This window comes from Panthera pardus, unplaced genomic scaffold (genome assembly GCF_024362965.1).
Source record: "Panthera pardus isolate Hobbes unplaced genomic scaffold, ASM2436296v1 HiC_scaffold_12, whole genome shotgun sequence".
Taxonomy (NCBI): domain Eukaryota; kingdom Metazoa; phylum Chordata; class Mammalia; order Carnivora; family Felidae; genus Panthera; species Panthera pardus.
Window position 1 is genome coordinate 34,154,169 of NW_026526677.1, and position 23,625 is coordinate 34,177,793.

Here is a 23,625-nt window from a genome sequence, read left to right on the forward strand (position 1 = left end):
TTGAGTTTTGATGGTGGAAAGGGAAAAATGAAATGCCGTGAGGAAACCAAGTAGCAGTGCCTGGAGCATCTGACATTCAGAGTGGGATTTACAGTCACTGAGGAGTGGGAGGATGGAGTAGGAAGACAGGATGTCAGGACAGAGACACATGAATTTTAAAGACTGACATTACTGATCTCAGGTCCAGAGCTGGGTTAACTTGTGTCCTTCCTACCATGTAAAAGCTGCATCTCTATTCCGTGGCTGCAGTATTCTAAATCTGGCAAAAAGTAATAGATGGTACATCACTTAAAAAACAGAAATGATAATATAAGGCAGGAGTGGTCAGGACATTAGCTTGGAAGGCAGAAAAACTGGCTGTCTGCTGCTGATTTACTGATGAAAGTCTTTTGTAATGCACCCCTGTTTGTTTGTTTATTTGTTTTGAAAGAGAGCACAAGTGGGATCTAAGAAAGGACAGAGAGAGAGAGAAAGAGAGAGAGAGACAATCCCAAGCAGACTCCTTGCTGTCAGCACAGACCCCAACATGGGGCTCAATCTCATGAACCGAACCTTGAGATCCAAACCTGAGCCCAAATCAAGAATCTGACCTCTATCAACTGAACCACCTAGGTATCCCTAATGCCCTCCTGTTTAGAAGCTTGACATGAGATTGTAATTTCCTGAAGGATTTGGAAAGCCATTAAATCACTGCTTATCTTTTATCTGGAACTGCCCCTGAAACTGCCCATAGCAGTCCTCTTCCAGCATGATCCTGTATAGACAGTAAATAGATATGTCAATAAACAAGGAGGGAAATAAGTGACATCTCATGAAAGCCAGATTATTAAAACTCAAGAGGTGAAATTTTCATTAACCTAAAAAGTGCATGCTTGCACTCTCTCTCTCTCTCTCTGTCTCTCTCTCTCCCACACACACACTACGCACGTGTGTGCACACAGACACACGCATGCCTGTAATGTACTTAACAACTACTCTGAGCTACATGCTGTAGAAACAGAGGCATCTATCATTCAGCAAATCTCTTTTTAGCTCCAACTCAGCCCCAGACACTTATTGAAGTGACTGGGGAGAGAGAGGTGAATAGCAATCAGAAGAACAAAATGAGCACTAAAGGCAAATCCTGTATATTTCAGTTTGAACAAAAATGTTTATTAATCACCTGTGATGTGATGAAAATTGTGTCTTTCTCTTTATCTCAGTTGTTTCTTTCCATCTAATGGAGGCAGACAGATCTGGATTTGAATTCTGATTTTGCCTCTTAAGTCTATGTGGACTTGGATTTTACTAAACTTTTTACTCACTGATTTCCTCATTCCTAAAGTAGGAGAAAAATATTCCCTACAATGTAGAGTTAGGTACTCTCTAACAAGTGTGAAGTTCGCATTCTTCTGTCCTGGTTACTATTTTAGGCATGTGTGAAAAACAATGAACAAGACAGATACACCCTCCAGTCAAACCATGTGGGTAAGTGAGCGTGAACTTACTGCTGTAGTTATCAAATGATGAAACTCTGAATGGGCGTCAGGCTGAGGAATGCATGTGCTTTAACAAAACAAATGGCAGGCATTCAATGACCAAGTGGCTATGTAGTAAAATAAAAAGCATTTTCAAGTATGTGTTTAGAAAGATAACTAACTGCTGCTGCAGAAGTTAAATAGAAGAAGTTATGGTGCCCAGTAAGGGCTAACCAAAGGTAGCCTTTCTCAACATGTAGTTTCTCCTAATCATGCAACATACAAGTAAAATGACTCTAGACATGGAAAAAGAAAAAGTTAAAAAAAACTATAAACTATATACATGAAGAGAAAAAAATCCAGATCAGATGGTGTCATAACTATTTAGGCAAAAGCATCTATGAACACTCAGTCTAGAAGCGACAGAAAAGCTGAGGTAAAGCCAGGGGTATATACACCTCAGCTCTCTGACTCATTCATGAGACACCAAGGCCTAGTCTCATTCTAATGTCTCAAGGAGAACTCAATTGTATCAAGCACCACTTTAATTCTGGATACCTAAGGTATTTCTATGCCATGGCCCACAATCAACATATATTTGCTTATCTGTGCTCAAATGAGAAATAACAAACAGAGGAGCCCTTGTCCTTTTATGGCTGATTTAAAGATGACCTTGTTTGGCTTTACATTTTACAAATGATAGTTTAAAAAGATATATTAAGCTGTACCTTTGAAAAAATTAAATATCTTTAGCCCAAGTTACCACTTAGCAGATAATGTATAGTAGTCAAATGCATTACCTTTGAATTGTTACATTTTTGCTTGCTTTTGAGAAAAGTTCAGAAAATTATACATTTTAGAGCAAGGCTGCTCTCAGTCTAGTGCTGTTGGGTAGAAGGGAAAAGTGGAAATGGAGATGAGGACTCCATGTGAAGGGTAGGTTAAAATTCACCTGCTTTCCACCTAGGTATGGAGAGGACATAGATGAACTGTGTCTAAAAGCAGAATTTCTTCTGGTTATCTTTATATAGCCTAAAAAAAATAAAGCAAAGGAAGAACAAAGAAAATTATGTTTCCTTATGTTTGGGACTTCTTAGGGATTCCTGGTAATGAAGCCCTGTGATACCCTGCCTCCACTTTCCGAATTACCATCTTAACACTGACATCTTTCCTTCTTCAGAGCCAGCCTGCACCTGCTCACAGGAATTGATTGTGAAATTTTCAGGCATTTTGAGAATTAGCATATTGGTAACTTAAACAGACCAAGGTGGGCATCAGTAAATGCTTTTGTTTTTTGAAGACTTTTACCACCACTGCTTATTTATCTCAAAGCATAAAGACACAGAACACGTCTTTGTTGCTTTACAACTGTTTACGTGGTGCTTAGTCTAGTATTTGCTCTATGGTGAATGTATACAAGCTAGATAAACCAGATAGGAGAGTTATCCCATGATTACTCTCTCTCTCTCTCTCTCTCAAAAATAAATAAACATTTACATTCAATAATTCATTTCAAAATCTATATATGACCCTTAAAATCGTAACTACTCAGCCTCACAAAAATCTCCAATTCTACTATTTCCATAATTCCCTTATGATAAGGAGGAGATGCACAGGATTAAATTATATATAGGAAGGAAGGCAGAGTAAAACATGAATTTTATAACAATCTCTGGGAACTCAGGCCACTTCAAGGCAGGACATCTTCCAGCGGGGTGGCAGAGCCACTCACAGTGCAGGAGTTTAAACAGGATAAATAATCTACTTTCTGAGCAGAATTTTGGGGAGCTAGAGTTTTGAAGTTGCTTTTCAGCTTTCTGCTATTAACACCCACCATGGCGGAGGAATAAAGAATGCAGTCGTTTTGGGCTAAAAGATTGTTGTGACTCATTTCTTGGAGACTTCGGAAACCCAAGAATTCTATGTCACCAGAGTCCTTGCAAATCAGGTTGAGGTCTGCAGGGCAGTGGCAACTGCATTAAGTAATGGTGAATGAGGAACACACAACATTAGAGGTGATTCTTAATAATAGTGTTCAATAAATGTTAGCCAATGCTACTTTTTCCACTAAAAGCCTCCCCTCTTATCTGCTGTTTTGACCCAGTACCACATCAAGACCCTATCAAACAAAGATGACAGATTCCAAGGTCCAGCTTCTACAAGAGTGGTACTTCTTTAATCTTTGTCTCTTCCCCAGGATCCCTTTCTTTTTACAGATGGCTGGCTGCCTTACGCCCACTTAATAAAAACACTTCGCTCAATGTCAAAAATGCCAGTCATATGTGCTAAACTCTAGGATCTTATGTCAAGATAAGAAATTCCTTGTAGGCAGTCTCCTGCATTTCCCCTTGATACCGAAGGAAAAACTGCTTACCTAAGAAGGACTAGGATGAAAATTCACATCTATAAACACATAAACATTTTGAAATGTTCAGCACTTAAAATGCTCTGGCAAGCATTTGTAGTTCTTGAAAAGATTGCTTTCCAATGCAGTGGCACCATAAAGGAAAACATAAACACAGTTACAGATAATGGCAGTCCCGAGACCTCTATTTAGGAATCCTAAAGGCATTCTCTTTTAATTATTTAATCCCCCTTGCATTTTTAAAAATAAATTTCCTAAAAAATATTTGCCTTATTGATGTACACATTTTAATTTAAAAAGACAACATTAAATATATTTTAGATAATATAATGGAATCCAATTATATGGATATGTGAATTATCCTTACATAGAGATATGAAACATCTGAAGTCAGATAATTTCTAAGTAGGATGTCTTCTTAGATACAGATATAAACCATCTGTATTGAGCTTACTTCTGAGTGAGAAAATAAAAGATAAAAGACCAGATTTATAAGTATTCTACAAAATCAATCCCAAGTGACAAGCAAAATCCCCAGAAGCTTCCATGATCCAAGGAGTGGGGGAGAGAACTGAACACATTTTGATCTTTTATATAATATATATATATATATATATATATATATATATCTTTTAAATATATTTCTTAGGTTTTGTTTGCCTTTTAAAAGTTTCTCAGAGCAGCAACAGATTCCTATTTTGTTTAGGGGACTTCTTACACTTCTTTGCCTCCTCAAATTCACATAACCCATTTTTTCAGGTGCCTTATTTCCTTCTCTACCTTCCGTTTCCATCCAATATTGAAGATGAATCTTATTGACAAGGCCCAACCTAGACATTATCGAAGTCCTTGAAAGACTAGTAACCATTTGTTTGGTGGCACCAGGGAGAAGCGAGCATTCCAGCAACCAACATTCTAGGTCTATTTTCTTCGGTTATAAACATACAACATCTAGCATTTATGAACTTCCCTCATCCTCTTATTTACTTCTCTCCCCACCCCTCCCCACAAAACCCCATTTGTGGAGAGCACTGGTAAACAAAGTGTAATTTGTCACCTGTAGTCTAGAGGAAAATGAGAGGTTTCATACCACAACACACTTCGATAGACAAATCTCTTCTCCAAGATCATTTTTTTCTTAGTTTTTCTTTTTTTCTCCTAGAGTCCTAAAACTTCGAAATACCTGCCTCCTCCTTCTGGATTCTTTCTTTCTCTAACCTCAATCTCCCTCTCATTCTCAGCCCAGAATCAGACCGCTGAAGGAATAAAAGGCCAACTTTGCCCTTCATTATGACTGTGTGTCCGGGACCAGTTATTTAATCTCTCAAATCTTTGATTTCCCTACCCATAGGAACATGAATCTTTTTTCTTATTGAAAAATTACGGTGTACCAATACAATTCTAACTTTTTAAATGAATATTCGTTCATTCCTCACAAATACCCTAAGAGGTAGGTATATTGACTGCTACCATTCCTGCACTTTCTCTTACAGAGAGGAAATCTGAGGGGCAGTGAATTTAACAATTTTCCCAATGCAACTTCTAAGAGGCAGCACCAAGATCCAAACTTGTGTGTCCTAAGTCCAGGAGCCAAGTTCTTAACTCTTCTTGTATTGAAAGACATGTATCTATTAAAAGGTGCTAAGAATCATATCTAGTTCACATGTTTATTATATAAACCCTATGTACTCCTTGGCTCATATTATTTGTCAATTACTTCAGTAATTTGCTATTATTATTTTTTTTTAATTTTTTTTAACGTTTATTTATTTTTGAGACAGAGAGAGACAGAGCATGAACGGGGGAGGGTCAGAGAGAGGGAGACACAGAATCTGAAACAGGCTCCAGGCTCTGACCTGTCAGCACAGAGCCCGATGCGGGCTTGAACTCACAGACTGTGAGATCATGACCTGAGCCGAAGTCGGCCGCTTAACCGACTGAGCCACCCAGGTGCCCCTGCTATTATTATTCTTAATTCTTATTTTGTACTTACTACTCCTCTTAGGCATATAAAAGACTGGTATCATCCACAAAAGATCCTCCAATGCCGTATTCGTCCCGCAGCATCAAACAGGGGTCTATTCTGTAAACTGAAAGGGCCACGCTGGCATTCATATAAGGGGTTACACATGGTGCTGAGTTAAGGAGTAACACAGCCCAATTTGCTTTCGTGTTTGAGTCCACCCAGCAGCAGCTCAGTCGGCTGACTCCAATCCAGCAGTGTGCCCGAAAGTGTACCGTAAGTCAGCAGGATGACACAAACAGGTCTGAGGCATGAGGCACTAGAGGCTCCTGAGTAAGACGCATTACATGAATCCACCTTGCCCCCCCCCCCCCACATCTGTAGTCTTTCCACCGCCGGTTCCTCCCCACACAATGTGCTGTAGCCAGGTGTGTCTCCAGCCTTGGCAGCTGCACACACGTGATCTAGTCCAGACTCTGAACTTCTGCTCATGCTGCTCTTCTGATTGCCCCGATCCCACTGCTCCTAACAATGGCTCTTTTCAACTCTTTTTCTTTTTTCCGACTCTTCCACTGTTTTTCCAACAATATGTATGATAGGTACAAAATAGCGCAAGCATTGCTAGAGACAACAGCTCAGGGAGGGTTGCTAGTACAAGTTCAGAGTTCAATTTCTCATTCTTTCTTCTTTCTACCCCCAAACCTAGATGTAACTGTATGTGTGTATGTATACACGTTTATATGAGATATAAAATGCAATATACAACACAGAAACACACATGGGATTTTATACATACTGTTAAAAAATCTGCTCTTACTCAACAGGATATCATAAATATCCAGAACAATCAGGACTCTTTTAGCTCCAAGTGACAGAAATCCAACACAAATCAGACAACTATAACTTCCCCTAACATGAAAGACTTCTTTTTCTGCTCACACTGCAAAAATTATTCAGCTCTCTACCTCTGAAAAGTCCAGGGGTAGAGCTAGTTAACTTCAAAAAAGCTGGTTCTGGAGATCCAAATGCAGTTGTCAAAATTCTCACTCTCTCTACTATTACAACTTTTCTTTATATCTGTCTCTTAATTCTGTTTTTGTTTGCTTTTTGTGGTTTGTTTCTCTGCTTGTCTTATTCAATCCCTTTAAAAATAACCTCCTTCCTATAGTTGGGGAGGGAGCATCTTTCCTTATAGTTCTTGGAAAACATCCCAGAGCAGAATTCAGCTTGAGGATCTTGTCCATCAGTGTACCTGTTGTTATTATCAAGAGGATGGAAAATTCTGATTGGCAATCTCAGGGTGAGGAAACAGGGTCAGTTCCACCTGAACAACAAAGTAAATGATGTTTGGACAAACAACAGTAACAGTCCATTGTACATCTTTACATCAATACATAAAATTTTATCTTATTTCATTTGAGTTAGGTTAAAAACAAAGGCTGTTCTAGGTAAGAGTAATGGGTTCTTTTTCATTTTGTTTTGGTGCAAAGGATACACATGAGATTAAGGATTTATGATACCGGGGTTCCCTAAAGTTTTTCTAGATTTTCAGAGAAGAGTGTCCATGGTTTCATAGTCTCATGGCTTATGTGGACTAGATCTGCTGGGTCAGGGAATCCCAGAACCAAAGGTGGGAAATAATGCAATTTTATATTCCTTTGTTTTATTTATTGTTGTGCCATTGGCTCACTTGAGGATTAGTGGTTCAGGTTGGCTTTATCCTATTGCATTGGTTAAACAGCCAGACACTGTAAAAAGCTGAACATCATTCACTTTTATGGTTAGATCATTACTTATTTATATTCTACTGAAGGATATTTCAGTTTGCTTTGCTAAGTTATCCTTTGCAGTGATTCATAATGATGTAATGAATATCCTTGTTCTTATATTTCTGTTAATATCTCTAATTGTTTTATTAATACAAATTCCTAGAAGTAAAATTACTCAAAAATTTTCATCTAAAGACAAACTTGATTTTGTCTTCTCCATAAGATTTATCCTAACTCTTGAAAGCCACACTAATAATTCTATTGTAGTCTACCTAGAGTTATAATATTCTCTTTCATATTCACTCATTTAACAAGCTTATCATGAGTTTCTATTATCAGTCAGGCTCTGTGCAAGGCATAATGTAATTACAAAGACAAATAATCCATGATCCCTTTAAGAGAGAGTAATTTAGTCAGGGAGACAAATGGGAGGAACAAGTAATTACAATTTGGTGTGATTTATGCTATAAGAGGGGTGAATATAAGTGCCATGACAGCAAAGATAAAGGGACTATCCTGAGAAACAGAAACCATCTTCCTTCAGAAAGGATATGTTCTCTTCAACAAATATTGCTGGAAAAAACTAAACATCCGAATGCAAAAAAAAAAAAAAAAAAAAAAAAAAAAAAGAAACTATACATGGATTTACACTCTTCATGAAAATAATTCAAGATGGGTCAAAGACCTAAATGTAGGACATAAAACCATAAAACTCCTAGAAGGTAACAGGAGAAACCCTAGATGACCTTGAATGCCGTAATACCTTTTTAAATATAACACGGAAGACACGATCCATGAACGAAATCAATCATAAGCTGGACTCATTAAATTTCTGCTCTGGGAAATACAATATTAAGAGAAGGAAAAGACAAACCACATACTGGGAGAAAGTATTCTCAAATGATACATCTGATAAATAACTGTTACCCAAAATAAGCAAAGAAGTATTAAAACTCAACAATAAAAAAAACAAGCCAATGAAAAATGGTGTATGATCACTAAATAGGCAACTGACCAAAGAATATGCAAATATGGCAAATAAACATATGAAAAGATGCTCCACATTATATGTCATTTAAAACAATGAGTTACCACTAGACATCTACTAAAATGCCCAAAATCCAAAATATTGAAAATAGTAAATGCTGACAAGGATGTAGAGCGGTAGGAACTCTCACTCATTGCTGGTGGGAATGCAAAATAGCACAGCCACTTTGGAAGGCAGTTTGGGGTTTCAAACAAAACTAGACATGTGTGATCCAGAAATTGTATCCCTTGGTATTTACCCAAAGGAGTTGAAAATCTATGTCTGCCAAACCCTACATATGGATGTCAAAAGCAGCTTTATTCATAACTGCCAAAACTTGGAAGCAACCAAGATGTCGTTCAGTAGGTGAATGGATAAATAAACTCTGGTACATCCACACAATGGAATATTATCCAGCACTAAAAATATATGGGTGATAAAGCTGTGAAAAGACATAGAGGATCCTTAAATGCATATTACTAAGTGAAAGAAGCCAATCTGAAAAGGAATTACACTGTATAATCCCAACTATATGACATTCTGGAAGAGACAAACTATGGAAACAACAAAAAGCAGAAATAAAGAGATCAGTGTTTGCTGTAGAGTATAGGTAGGGGAAGGGCTTGGGAGGGGAGAGAGATGAATAGGCAGAGCAAAAGGATTTTTAGGGCAATGAATATTCTCTGTATGACATTATAATGATGGATGTATGCCATTAAACATTTGCCCACACCCACAGAACACACAACACCAAGAGCGAACTGTAAGGTAAACAATGGACTTCGGGTGAACATGATGTGTCAGTGTAGGTTCATCCTTGGTAAACAATGTACATTTTGGTGAGTGATGTTGACAATTGAAGAAGCTACACATGGGTGGGAGCAAGGGGATACAGGAAATCTCTGCACCACCTTCTCAGTTCCGTTGTAAACTTAAAATGCTCTTTAAAAAAGTCTTTAAAAATAGTATTTGATTTGATTTGTGAAAAATGAAAGAGGGAAAGAAAACTCTACATGCAAAGGCAAGGGGCATGGGAAAGGGAGAGTATATTCAAGATTTATTAGGTGTTGGGGTACAGGGGTGGCTCAGTTGGTTAAGCATTAGACTTCAGCTCAGGTCATGATCTCACAGTTCGAAAGTTCGAGCCCCATGTCGTCGGGCTGTGTGCTGACAGCCGGGAGCCTGAAGCCTGCTTAGGATTCTGTGTCTCCCTCTCTCTGCCCCTCCCCCACTCATGCTCAGGCTCTCTCTCTCTCTCTTTCTCTCTCTCTCCTAAAAATAAAATAAACACACACACACACACACACACACACACACACACACACACACAGAAAGATTTATTAGGTGTCGGGTTGTGATAGGAGCAATTAGTACCTGGAAGGGTTATCAACAGCATAAAGGTTAATTCTTACATACTCTAACATTTGAGACCCATTGATCTTACGTCCCTATTCTTGCCCTCCCCAATAGACTGCAAACTTTTTGGGGACAAGAAATATATTTTATTCATTTTGTATCCACTGTACTTTGCATCATGCACATGCACACACACACACACACACACACACCACAAATAGCTTAATTAATTATGCAAATTATGATTGTCTTCTCAAAAATCACAGATTTTTCTTTCTCATTAAATATCTGAATTTAGGAATTTTTATAATAATGTATATTTTTTTCTTATTGCATAAAAATAAAGGGAATAAAAATCACTTATAATCTTGCCATTATCATTGGTTTCTCTCATTACACATGATTATAATTTTGCTTTCAAACCTGCTTTTTTTTAATTTCCTTGACATATTTCCATGTCGTTATAATCAACCTCAAGGTGATTTTTAAATAAATGCCATCTCTGTGGTTTCCACACTTTGATATTAGAAGCTGATGCATCCATCTCAGCTGTAACCACTCCCAGCTAAACAATGGTCCTCCTCCAGTAGGAATGCTGTCCTGTCACCCCTCCTTCCAACATTGTTCCCCCCATCCTCACACATAGAGTTATTCCATGAAAACAGAAATCTGTTCAAAACCATTTAAAGTTAGGAGAAAATCCAAACTCCCCATCATAAGCCCTTCCAATACTGTGCTTTGCTTACCTCTCTTTCTCCTCTCATTTCGGCCATCCTGGCGTTCGGTCTCTGTGTTCCTGCCACACAGGCCACATATCAGTTTCTTGAACACACCAAGCTCTTTCCCACCCCAAGGCCCTCCAAGAGGGCACTCTGCCTGGAATGCCTCTTTCTCCCACTCTTCCCTCCTCAGCTGACTTCTCATCTTTCATTTCTTGTCTTCAATCTCTTCTGAGAGACTGCCTCCCTGGTCACCTCAGGAAGCTTCCCTTCCACCACTAAGGACCCACTTAATGACAACTTGCAAATAGATATTTAGGTGTTGATTTACTTATTTATTTTCTGACCCCTCCACTAGACTACAAGCTTTGCAAGGATAGAGATTTTGCCTCTTTATTCATGAATGCATATCTAGACTTAGTACAGAGTCTGGCATATGGTAGGCTCTCCAAATGCAGAGTCCACTAGAGATATTAAAGGAATATTTAAAGCAGTCATTCTTAAATGTAGTGCCAGCACCAGGAACATCAACGTTATCTGAGAACTTGTTAGAAATGCAAATTCTCAAGGTTCAACTGGAATTATTGTTATCAGAAGCTCTGGGGGTAGAGGCTGGTCGTGTGTGTGTGTGTGTGTGTGTGTGTGTGTGTGTGTGTGTGTGGTGTGTGTGAGAACAGGCTCTACAAGTGATTCTGCTGTTCTCAGTCTGACAACGACTGCTGTAAGGTATCTCTGTTTAAAAGTTGCTGCAGCCAACATTTCTTAGAATGTGAGGTTGGAACCTTAAATATAACTAAATGTAGTCTCTCATTTTATTCAGGAAAATAATGTCAAAAAAGAAATTTTTTATATGTTTTAATTTAACAGTGATAGTTCTGCTTATAAGTTTGCTTTTAACATAGTAAAGCATGCATATTTTTTATGATCATTAAGTATAATTATGCAGCACAGACTCTTTCCTGAAAGGAGTCTTCAAATGTAAAGTTACTTTTATACTGATGGCTGAGTATTAATTCAATTAAATTCAGATATAATTATGGAAAATTTGCATTTCCCACTTCTCTTATGGTTAAAACAATGAATTGATCTGGATGATTTATCAGATACTTTGTCTTTGAGTTGTAATTTTCCCATAGTGATTTACTTATTATATTTAAGGGGAATCATTAGGTTTTCACATTTGGAGTGTCCTATTTAATAAAGCTGATTCATTGGTCAACACAGTATCAATGGGGTCACAAAGAAGATGGAAAATTAATCATTGAAGACAAGACTTCAGATTGGATCCAAAACACCTGAGTTACCTGATCTGCATAAGTGGATAAAATGTGGCTTTGAATACCATCTGATAAGATGTATATATCCGTGGAAAGAGTCAAAATTATGAAGCAAGTGTAAATACTCTTTTAAAAAGTTAAAAAGGAAACTAAAGAGAGGAGAGAAACACAATACTGACCGAACTTCTATAATGTGACAGGCATTGCACTAAGTCGTGTTTTTTAGACTATCTTATATTATTCTCTGTCCACCCATTTTTATTTACTCAAAATATCAAAGGTTTTCTGGCTTATGTAAAGCAAACCAAAAGTCAAGCTGTTCTAAGTAGAATGATCTATGATGGAGCATAGACTGATTTTCTACCAGGTTCTCAATGAAACAAACATTTGTAAAAAAAAAAAAAAAAAGTATGTGAGCTTTAAATATCATCTTAGTAATTTACTGGCACTAAGAATATATTTGGGTATACCTTTCCTGCTCACAGATTTTTTTATTTTAAATACCATGTAAGGACTCTGTTGAGTACTTACTTTTTCTTAAAGAAAAGAATATTTATTTCCATATCCATTTTAAGTGATCTCACCTGAAATGCGGATTCAGAAACCTAACCTCTGATTTCCTAAAGGGAAGCAGTTAATATTTTTAAACAAAGAAATCAAAATGAAGCCTGTGGAATGGAAAAAGAATTAATTTTATCCTCTTTAAAACCATGAGAAAATAAAGATAACAGGTTGAAACATTTTGTTCCGTAGCTTAAATCACAGTGACTTTCATTGTTGTCACTTGTTTACTTTAACATTTTTTGCTGCGAGTTATGCTTCTTTCAATTCAGATTTTTTTCTCAGATTTTCTATTTTGACTGAAATTATTTACTAAAATATTTTATATAAAAATAACTTCTTAAGAACATTTTAAAAATATACACTTTTACAAATAATTGTATCTTACATATTCTTGAATCAAGACCTAATTTTACAGTAGGATTTGGGAGTAACTATTTTAGTGAAACCAATAATCGAATGCATTTAAAAACAGTAAAAACTTCAGAAAGGCACCATTTGTTTCACATACAAAGACAAACACAGATGCTCAAAAGGTAACAATTTAGATCACATACTTCAAGTTTTTAAGAACGCATTTCTGATATTTTGAAATAAGAGACATACTCATCCCCAGTTCTGAAACTAATATCAATTATTCTTAATTGGCTTCTCTACATATTTCAAAGGAAACAGAAAGTAACATAGAATTCCTAGATTGATGTACTGTTAAACGTACCACCGTCAGAATTCTGGGTTCAGCTGCATTTGGAATCCTTCATTGCTGACAACAGAATTGCAAATGACAAGCTTCTTTCAAGCACTCTTCAGCACGACAACAGAAAGTTCTCCCTTCCACTGCCTGCTTTTTTTCCATTAGCTAGAGTGTTACAGATTGAATGCTGCAGGAGGCATTTGACTGGAGGGTTTTTAGACAACTCTTTAAAATGCCTGAGTTTGAATAATGATTAAAAAAAGAAAAAAAAAGACAACTCATTTCTTTATAAGAACTTCTCTTTTTTTTTTAAATTTTTTTAAGAGGATTGGCTATGGGGTGGGGGGTGGGGTTAGAGGACATCTTCATGTGTCATTGGTTAATAGTTTCCATGTATGATTCACCTAAGTGACATTTAGTCATATAATGTCAGTGACATTTTCATAATTTTACTGTCAATTTCTAATAATCTATTGCACATTCTTATGTTATTTAAACGAGTTGGGCAGATTAGCATAAAGGTCGGAGGTATGTTTCAGTCTGAATAATAGTGGTCTGGCAAAGAAAACTTTTTTATGATGAAACATTTTTTATTTAATGTTTTTGATAGCTGAGTGGTGTTCACTAGGATTTCCTTTTTTTTTTTTTCAGCTTTTCAAGGAAATTGCCTCATTTTCTTGTTCATGGCAGAAAGGTACAATAGAAACCTTTATGGTTTCTGAAAAATCCTGCATCTGGTTAAACGTGACATTGTAGCATATTGGCTCAGGGCTACATATTACGAAGTGACTGTAATCTGAAAGCAACAGAAGTAAATGTTATCTAAAAATAAATTTAAAATACAATCGAACAGTTTTGTCCCTCTGTGGTTAACATTTACATGATGAGACCCAACAGAGGATTACATTTATATCTGTCAAGAAAGCCTCCACAAGACAGCTTAGAATTGGGACTGACAGGATACTGAACTAAGTAACAGCCACTTAATGGATATGGCCTTGAATTAACCAACATGCTTAAAAATTGGTCTTCCAGTGAACCCACAAAATAGGGAATTTTAACTTCACACAATAGCTTGAAACCTTTATGAGACAAAGCATAGATTATTGTAATCCTTGTGTTGAAATTGCCTGTCATCAAGGGATTAATCAAATCATCCAGGTTTCAATGACTGAGACCCTTATCTGAACTCTCGATTTATATCTTGCAAAGCAGTCAATAGCAATTACTCAATTAAAAAATTTCCACAAGCATCAGAAATTATTTAAGAAATTCAACAGCGCTTTATATTTGCTGACATTTTCTTTAAAAATAGTGACAGCTGCTCAAATAATTAATATTTTGATAGGCTCATTTGGTGATATTAACAAGTCTACATGCCCTGGGGTGTCTGGGTGGCTCAGTCAGTTAAGCATCTGACTTTTGATTTGGGTTCAGGTCATGATTTCATGGTTCCTTGAGTTTGAGCCCTGCACCGGTCTCTGCACTGACAGTGGGGAGCCTGCTTGGGATTCTCTTTCCCCTCTCCCTCTGCCCTTCCCTCACTTGTGCTTTCTCTTTCAAAAATAAACTTAAACACACACACACACACACACACACACACACACACACACACACGTCTCCATGCTAGTGTGAATGGAGGAAAAGGACATGGGAAGGTGAAGGAATAGAAGCATCACAGGAGGAACGAATATTTTACAGTTTATCCGGATCTGAGCATGGGAGTCTTAGTTTTATTGTATTTTTCCTTAAGCATAAAACGTTGCGGAAAGCACAAAACTCATGGTCTCTAATACATATGGTCATTCATTCCCCCATAATGTGAACCTGTTCTCGAACTACCTGATAAACTTATTTCACGCTTCCTACAGTCCCTTGTGCACATCTCTAGTCTGTACAACCTCGCCCAATGCTTAACAGGGTGGTGGACTCTATACAACTCCTACCTACTGCTTCCCCAATTGTATATTAACAGGGAAATCATTTAGCCATTCTGAGCCTCCATTTCCACACGTATGAGATGGGAGTAAAAAACAGACCCCACCTTTTTAAAGTTGTCGTGAGGCTAAAAGAATGTATCAACAAAATCACTGAAAAATCCTCAATAAATATTAGCCATTGTAGTATTTAATATTAGCATTATTAAATGCTCCAACCCCCAATCCTGTGGTCTTTCTCTACACACATAACCTGGGGGCCCTGGAGGTGGGAGATTAATGTAAACTTGACTTTCAATGTATCCAAATAACATAAGTTTTGATCTGACTTCTCTGACTGCCTTCATGTCCATGCAGAGAACCGGTCTGATGTGGGCCTACCATTGATTGAATGTATAAAAGTCAAGTAGAACGATCATCTGAACCTTTTCAATGGTATGCTGACACACTAATTTATTGAGTTTACTTTCGCATCCGATAATCATGTACAAATTCTGCAGAGAGGTTATTGCAGCTCTCATTTTAGAGCTAAGCTCCCCAGGGAGACTTAGAAGGTAGATCTCCCAAGATGAACTCTTAAGCTCTCATAGAGAAAACCAGTGAGTTGATGATTCAGGAAATTTCCTATATGTCTTACTACCTAAATATTAGTGTCAGGAAAGAGAAAATATCTGTACATCTCATTTGCTTACTTGTACTGGCTATGGAATACTAAATAGGCAGGCATATTTTTCCCATATAGTCTTTGAAAGAACTAAAGACACCAATTCATCAAATTCATCCCTCACCTAAATTTACTCTTACAATTAAAATGTCTTCATGTCTTGATTTCCTAGCCTTCCATTCCAACATAGCTGTTGAACATTTTTTTTTTCTGATTGACAAGGGGAATTCCTGTTCCATAGAGTAGATGCATTTGAAAATATTTTATCTACTGATTATTATGCAATCCTAAGGAATACCTACCCACTCCCTGTGACTGACTTTTACTGACATTTAGTAATATTAAATTTGAAACAAACTCCCTGCTTTTTTTACTTACTTATTTGTTGATACAAAAATAAAGTACAAACAGGTCAGTCCATTCCTGGGATGTTGTAGGTTAGCCACACAGATAATAAAAAGCAAAGCTGCCTATTTCAGAGCAACATTTCAAGGTTTTTGAGGGTGTGATTAATGTGTAAGTATATTTCTTATAGTTAACTACTGAACTGGAGTCAGAAAGGCACAGGTTCTGGAATCAAAGAGACATGGTACAATCTAGCTGGGTTACTGTCTAGATCAGAGACTGGACAAAACACCTTTAACCTTTATTTTCTTCATTAGTAAAATGAGACTACTACTGGTTCCTCTCATTGAGTGTGGGAGTTAAATGAGATAATACATACAAAGTGCTTACCTCAGCTTCCGGTGTATAAGTGATCAATATGTATTAGGGGGAGGAACCAAAATGCTACTTACAATAGCTACCAGACTACAAAGATGAAGTCCTGAACTGTTCTTGTCTTGCCAGTGTAGCAAGTGGAAGAGCAGTTTCAGGAAACAGAACCATCTTATTTTTCAAATCTTGGCTCAGTCATTCATTAGCCGTGTAAAATTTCAAAATGGGGATGATGTTGTATGATAATACTTACGGCTTGAATTTAAGAACACATGACATAACCTTAAATCATTTGAATCCTATGACCCAGAGATAAACACTTAAAATTTTGTTGTGTATCTTCTCAGTAAGAGTTAGATATTTTTATATAATCAATATCAAACTGTACATGTTGCTTTTAATAACAACCTTCTTGTATAATCATACATTGTGATCATTTCTCATCCTTACCTATTTTTGGAAGTTTATTTTTCAATTGCCTCATTTGAGGGATTGGTTTTTATTCAACTTATTTATTTAAATTCAAGTTAGTTAACATACAGTGTAGTATTGCTTTCCGCAGTAGAATCCAGTGATTTACCACATATAACACCTGGTGCTCATCCCAGGAAGTGTCCTCCTTAATGCCCAATGTCTATTTAGCCCACCCTCCCCACCTACCTCCCCTCCAGCAACTCTGCTCTCTGTACTTAAGAGTTTCTTATGGTTTGCCTCCCTCTCTGTTTTTATCTTATTTTTCCTTCCCTTCCACTATTTCATGTGTTGTGTTTCTTAAATTCCACATAAGAGTGAAATTGTGATATTTGTCTTTCTTTGACTATGTCGCTTAGCACAGTATACTCTAGTTCCATCTACATCGTTACAAATGAAGGCATTATTATTTTTAACTTTAAATTTTACTTTAGAACATTTAAGTGTTTATAGTCCCTCACCACCCACAAATTACAGTGTGAGAAACATCCCTGAACATAATTATATGGGCCAACATCTAATTATATTCTCCGAATAAATTCTTAGAAGTGGGTCAAAAGGTAAGATTATTTTAAGGCTTTTTTAATCCTCATTGTTAAGTTGTTTGCCAGAAAATGAGGATCAATATACATGTCTACCAGCTAGCAATAAACAGTTTATAGTGTCAATACTGGTTTTTTTTAAATTATTTTTTAATTTGATTAAAAAAAAAAAACATTGCTTATGGGGCCCATAGGTGGCTTCGGTCAGTTAAGAGTCTGACTTTGGCTCAGGCCATGATCTCACAGTTGGTGAGTTCGAGCCCCACATCAGGCTCTGTGCTGACAGCTCAGAACCTGGAACCTGTTTAGGATTCTTTGTCTTCCTCTCTCTCTGCTCCTCCCCCCTTCACACTCTGTCTCTCAAAAATAAATAAACATTAAAAAAGAACATTGCTTATGTTTGCATTTCTGCAATTGCTAGTACTGACTGCTAATAGTTTTACATGTTAAATTATACTACTTTTCAATTTTTTCACTCATATTTATCGATTATATAATATCTTTATAAGTTAAGAATATTAACTATTGTTTGGTAAGTATGTTCTATTATATCAGTTCATTATCATATCTTATGTTTATCCCTTACTCTAATTTTATTTACAGTAATTTTGATACTGATTAGTATGTAAATAGTCAAATCTGTCAAGTTTTCCATAATCAATTGTTTACAAATGTTTCTTTATTTGTTTTGGGGGGGGGCGCAGAGAGAGAAAGGGAAAGACAGAATCCTATGCAGACTCCCTGCTGTCAGCACAGAGTCCAACACCAGGCTCAATCTCAACAACTGTGTGATTATGACCTGAGGCAAAATCGAGTCAGCCATTTAACTGACTAAGCCACCTAGGGGCCCCCATGGTCGATTTTATTGTTTTTTTAAAAAGACCATTTAGAAAGGCCATTTCACTATTCTGTGATTAGCAAAAAAAAAAAAAAAAAAAAAAAAAAAAAAAAAAAAAAATGCTTATTTTATATTTATATATCCATTTTAAGTCTATTAATTGTTTAGCTCTTCAATAATTCATTTGGGTGTAAGATGCACTAGGCATCTAAAATTAGTGTAACCCCTTATTGACCTATTATTGTGAGAACATTTGCACATTTTTGAAAGATCAATATTTCATTACCGATGTGAAATACCTTCATCATAACACCACACACACACACACACACACACACACACACACACAGACACACATCACATACTACGTTTAGGTTTAAGTAATCTACAGATAATGTGGAAGGATTCTAAAAAATCTTACACTAAATGTTCTGTAATATCTACACTACCAATAGGCTGGTAAAACACAAGTCCTCACCACTTACTAGGGAAGGTTTCTGAGGGTCAAGGTAAATACTAAATGGCACTAAACTCCTATGGTTGCAGGGAGGATAAAACTTTCTTCTAGGGGCGCCTGGGTGGCGCAGTCGGTTAAGCGTCCGACTTCAGCCAGGTCACGATCTCGCGGTCCGTGAGTTCGAGCCCCGCGTCGGCTCCGGGCTGATGGCTCGGAGCCTGGAGCCTGTTTCCCATTCTGTGTCTCCCTCTCTCTCTGCCCCTCCCCCGTTCATGCTCTGTCTCTCTCTGTCCCAAAAATAAATAAAAAACGTTGAAAAAAAAAATAAAAAAAAAAAATAAATAAAACTTTCTTCTATGTTAGACAAAGACTCTGCAAACAAGACCAAGCATCTTTTGGGCTGCTGGAAAAGAAGTCTTCTTATACTAGGCAAGAAAATAAACTTAAGACAGTGGCCAGAAAGATGAACAAATCAAGATAACCTGTTGTATGTTCCATAATATATATGAAAATTAAATATTTAGGGTACCATTTCCAACAATAACATTACTAAATAAAAAAATATTACTTCTGGTCTTAACATTATGAAAATATGAACATTTTCCTTAGAAACTGACTTATCCCATTACATGCAAATAATTAGCACTTAATTTCATGTGTAATTTTGTCAATTAAAGCGGCCCAGTTTAGTCATTTATCTTGTAGTTTAAGTCATCATTATCTCATAATTGCTAGGAAAAAAAGTATGCAAGTTCAGAATGCTAATAATCCCTATACACTACTTGGAGGCAAAGAGCCACTGAGGCACATGAAACATTTGCTGATACCCACATGGAAGGTACAGGAAACTGCAGAGGCCATCCTCCTCTCGTGTTCTCCAACATATGATGTGTCTCCAGCCTCCATAGAAAATTATTCCTGCTACCAGTTGAGTTAAAGATGAACACCATCTGCCAATGCCAGTTGACACAGTCAAACTGAATGGCTTTGTGATCTAAATTTAATGAACTGCTAAAATATTCATATCAAGATTTTCCTGATCCATAACCTTTTTCCTGTCTGTTTTGATACTCAGCATCCTTTAAGAGGAGAAGTCACTGTAATTTGGAATATAGATTCATATTCCCAGACTGGCTATTGGCCACATCTGCAATTGTTTTTGGCATCCTGAGGGATAGTGGCAGCAGGAAATTCTTCATTAACATTCACTACAGAAGCCATGGGTTCTGCTTCACAGATTTGTGCCTTCTAACCTAAATGAACTGTAGATGTTTCCTGTAAATTATCCACATCTAGAGGCCTTAGCTGGTGTGTAGGACAGGGCGCTTTGACAGAGAGGGATTTTGCTTCTGGGGGTCATCCAGCTGGCTGTAGGATGTTACCTTTAATCATTATTCATAATGATCTCTATATTAATAAGACAGAAAAAGGAAATATTCACCCAAACTGTTTTAAAAACAATCTCTCTACTCTAGAACTCTGCTTGCAGTCAGAGCAGGTGCCTTGGTCTATATGGATTTATAGAATTTTTTCTTTTTTTCATTACAAATTTACTTTCTGAAATTTTTTATCCATATAGTTGTGACAGAGACTTTTTGTCAAAATGTGAAAGAAAGAAAGAAAGAAAGAAAGAAAGAAAGAAAGAAAGAAAGAAAAAAAGAAAGAAATTTGTCTTTAAAAAATAATTCTTCACCAATTTTAGTGGGTACTTGTGACTACTGCTAACTATCCACACATAGTTCCATTGAAGGTAATCTTGAAATTCTACCCTGATTTGATATTATCACAAAGAAAACACTTTTGCAAATAGAGTTGTTTTTTTTAAAGATAAACAATGTCAGAATGTTTTAGATAGGCTGGCTAGATACCACGCTATTTAGATTATGACATTTAAAATATACTTGGGCTCTGTGGAGCGAAATGGGTAATAGAGTATGTTGTGGAAAACCTAGGGACAATTTTTCAAATATTCCCAGTAATGGAGGAAAAATTCACTTTACATTAACAATCACTGGTGTCAGCCAACATGCTATCTTTTAACATTCGTGGCTGCATCCATTATCTACTGCTGAGAAACAAATCATCACCAAACGATTTTCATTTAGATCATGATTCGGTGGGGAGGCTGGGCCCAACTGGGTAGTTCATCTGGGTTCAGCTGAACTGTTTCAGGCTCTGAGTTTCCTGGTCTTTGCCACTGAATTCTCTCATATTTCTGCTTCAGTTGGGGCAACTGGGCTCACTAGGTTCTGATCCACATGGTTCATCCTCAGGCAGGACAATTCTGGCTTGTTTGCTGTGGTGGAGGCACAGTCCCAGAGAAAGAATGGGAGCGCAAGATCTTTGGAGTCCAAGGTTCAGTATTGTCACATTGTGACTTTCTGCAGCAGTCTGCTAGCCAAAGCAAGGCCCAAGGCCATTCTAACGATTCTATCTCTTGATGGGAGGTGCTAAAAATAGAGATATAAGGAAGAAAGACTGTGGCCTATGTCCCATCTACTACAGTGCCTCTGAGTTATTTAAAATGGCTCCTGTCAAAAAGCTTGAGGCTAGCCTAAATCTAGACTTATCACATAGTTAGTATGATCTCTCATTTCCAGAGCCTCTTAGCTTTCTCCATTTGTATGCATGTATCCTGTGTTGCATCCCGATACCTGGACAGCAAAACCTGTCCATATGTGCGATCTTCATTTGTCCTACAAGTGCCAAGTTTTGCACATGGTATCTTCCAAATATATAACATAAATATTTACTACTATTTTCTATTACTTTATCAATATCACTTCATCATAGGAGATATCAGTTGTAGTTGTAGATGTTTTTTTGTAGATGTAGTTGTATTGTAGATGTTTTCATTTTCTCAAATATTAAAGGATTTTAGCATAAATGACATCCCAAAAGTTCATGATTAGAATAAAATATCCCAAAGATCCAATTTGTTATTCTCAAAATTAATTCTATAACAAACTATGGTGCCTTACAAATATACTTATTTTATTAAATTATCGTAAGCAGTGGATATATGGTCATAATTTAAACTCAGCATGCTGATTCAAGATCATTCAGGCAACGTTTGCACAATGGTTGACAAATCAAATGCTCCATACATTTTTAGATTTGCTTGTTTGTTTTTACAGCTGATGAGCTCAACAGACTTCCTCATAAATTCAATGTAAAATGAATTTACCTACTTTATAGCTAGGTTCATAAGAAATATGGCAAATTTTGTTAGAAAGCTCCCCTTGTTTTCCTGTAATCCAGTACTTACCATTACTCACGATATAGTTTCCATTAGCAGTCACTTTCTCCTGAAAGTTTTTGCTTTTTAAACTTGCTCCCTCACCTCTAAAATGATCCCTTTGCAATTGAGTAACTTCTATAAAGACATAAAATATCAGTTGCATCACATCATATGCATGGGGCATGTGGCAACCAGTACAATATCCCAACCAGAAAAAAAATGTGTGAAGCACAGATCTTCAGCCAGATCTGAAGCACAGATCTTCAGTCACAGAATGTATACATATATTCATACATGTTAATTTAAACAATATGAAAGTTGCTATTTTGTAGCACATAAATGAAGGGATCTTGTCAATTTCATAAGGTCCAATCTAAAATATACATAATCTAATATATGCACACACATATGTACATAAATACTCATATCACTTAGTAGTGGGGAAGGAGTAAGAGGAAGGTTGACCAATTTATAAATGTAAGGATATCCAGATACTGGCCCAAAAAGTAGAAATAAAAGTCACTGCTCTTCAAGGTTCCCTGTAACAAATGTACACAATTAACATAATCCAACAGATTATTTTGCCCTTCATTTGTAGACAGGCAAGTAACCAGTAAACATTTTCTTTCTTTTTATAAGGGGACCATTTGTTCAAACGGGATTTGTACTGTGACCTAAGCTATGAAATGGATAAAAGTGTATGTATTTCAACAGAATCTAAAAAAGTGAGTCCAAACCACCCAGGTGATGCATGACTTTTCTCTACATTTTGAGTAGAAGTACAATAGCAGGAAAGTATGTAATTAGATTCAGTAAGACATTATACTAGGATTTCTTAGTTGGAACAACTATTACCATCATCACATACCATTCCCTTAACATCAAAAATAAAATATGCATGCAGGTTTAACTATTTCTTCTTAACTTTTATATTACACAGTTCAAGTCTGGTCAAAGTGAGATTGAGAAATGGCTACTGTTGGGGTGCCTGGCTGGCTTAGTCTGTAGAGCGTGTGACCCTTGATCTCTGGCTCAAGCTTAAGCCCCACATTGGGAGTGGAGCCTACAACGAAAGAAAGAAAGAAAAAGAAAGAAAGAAAGAAGAAGAAAGAAGAAAGGAAAGAAGAAAGGAAGGAAGGAAGGAAGGAAGGAAGGAAGGAAAGAAGAAAAAAGAAAGGAAGGAAGAAGGAAAGAAAGAAACAAAGAAAGGGCAGGCTACTGTTGAGCAACAATAAAATGGTGTGGTATCATTGGTGGCATGTGGTAAATACTAGAGAAGCAGATGAGACAGATTTTATTTAATCTGAGTTCATTTCCTAATTACTTTTTAAATTTTTTAAAATGTTTTTATTTATTTTTGAAGGAGAGAGACAAGAGCATGAGCGGGGGAGGAGCAGAGAGAGAGAGGGAGACACAAAATCCAAAGCAGGCTCTAGGCTCTAAGCTGTCAGCACAGAGACTGATGCAGGGCTCAAACTCACAAACTGTGAGATCATGACCTGAGCCAAAGTCAGACACTTAACTGGTGGAACCATCCAGAAGCCCCTCATTTCTTAATTATTTAAAGCAT

General features: G+C 36.9%; 1 protein-coding gene across 3 annotated transcripts in view; it reads right to left on the bottom strand.

The window, feature by feature from the left end:
- ANO3 (anoctamin 3) overlaps positions 1-23,625 on the bottom strand; it is a 415,128-nt gene that overhangs the window by 143,036 nt on the left and 248,467 nt on the right. Inside the window, exon 1 of one of the 3 annotated variants that reach the window (XM_053899881.1) lies at positions 13,213-13,310. The exons of the other annotated variants lie outside the window; for them this stretch is intronic. The gene's annotated coding sequence lies outside the window, so the exon portion shown is untranslated. Of the gene's footprint in view, positions 1-13,212; positions 13,311-23,625 lie in introns of those variants that run through there. 3 annotated transcript variants of the gene reach the window in all.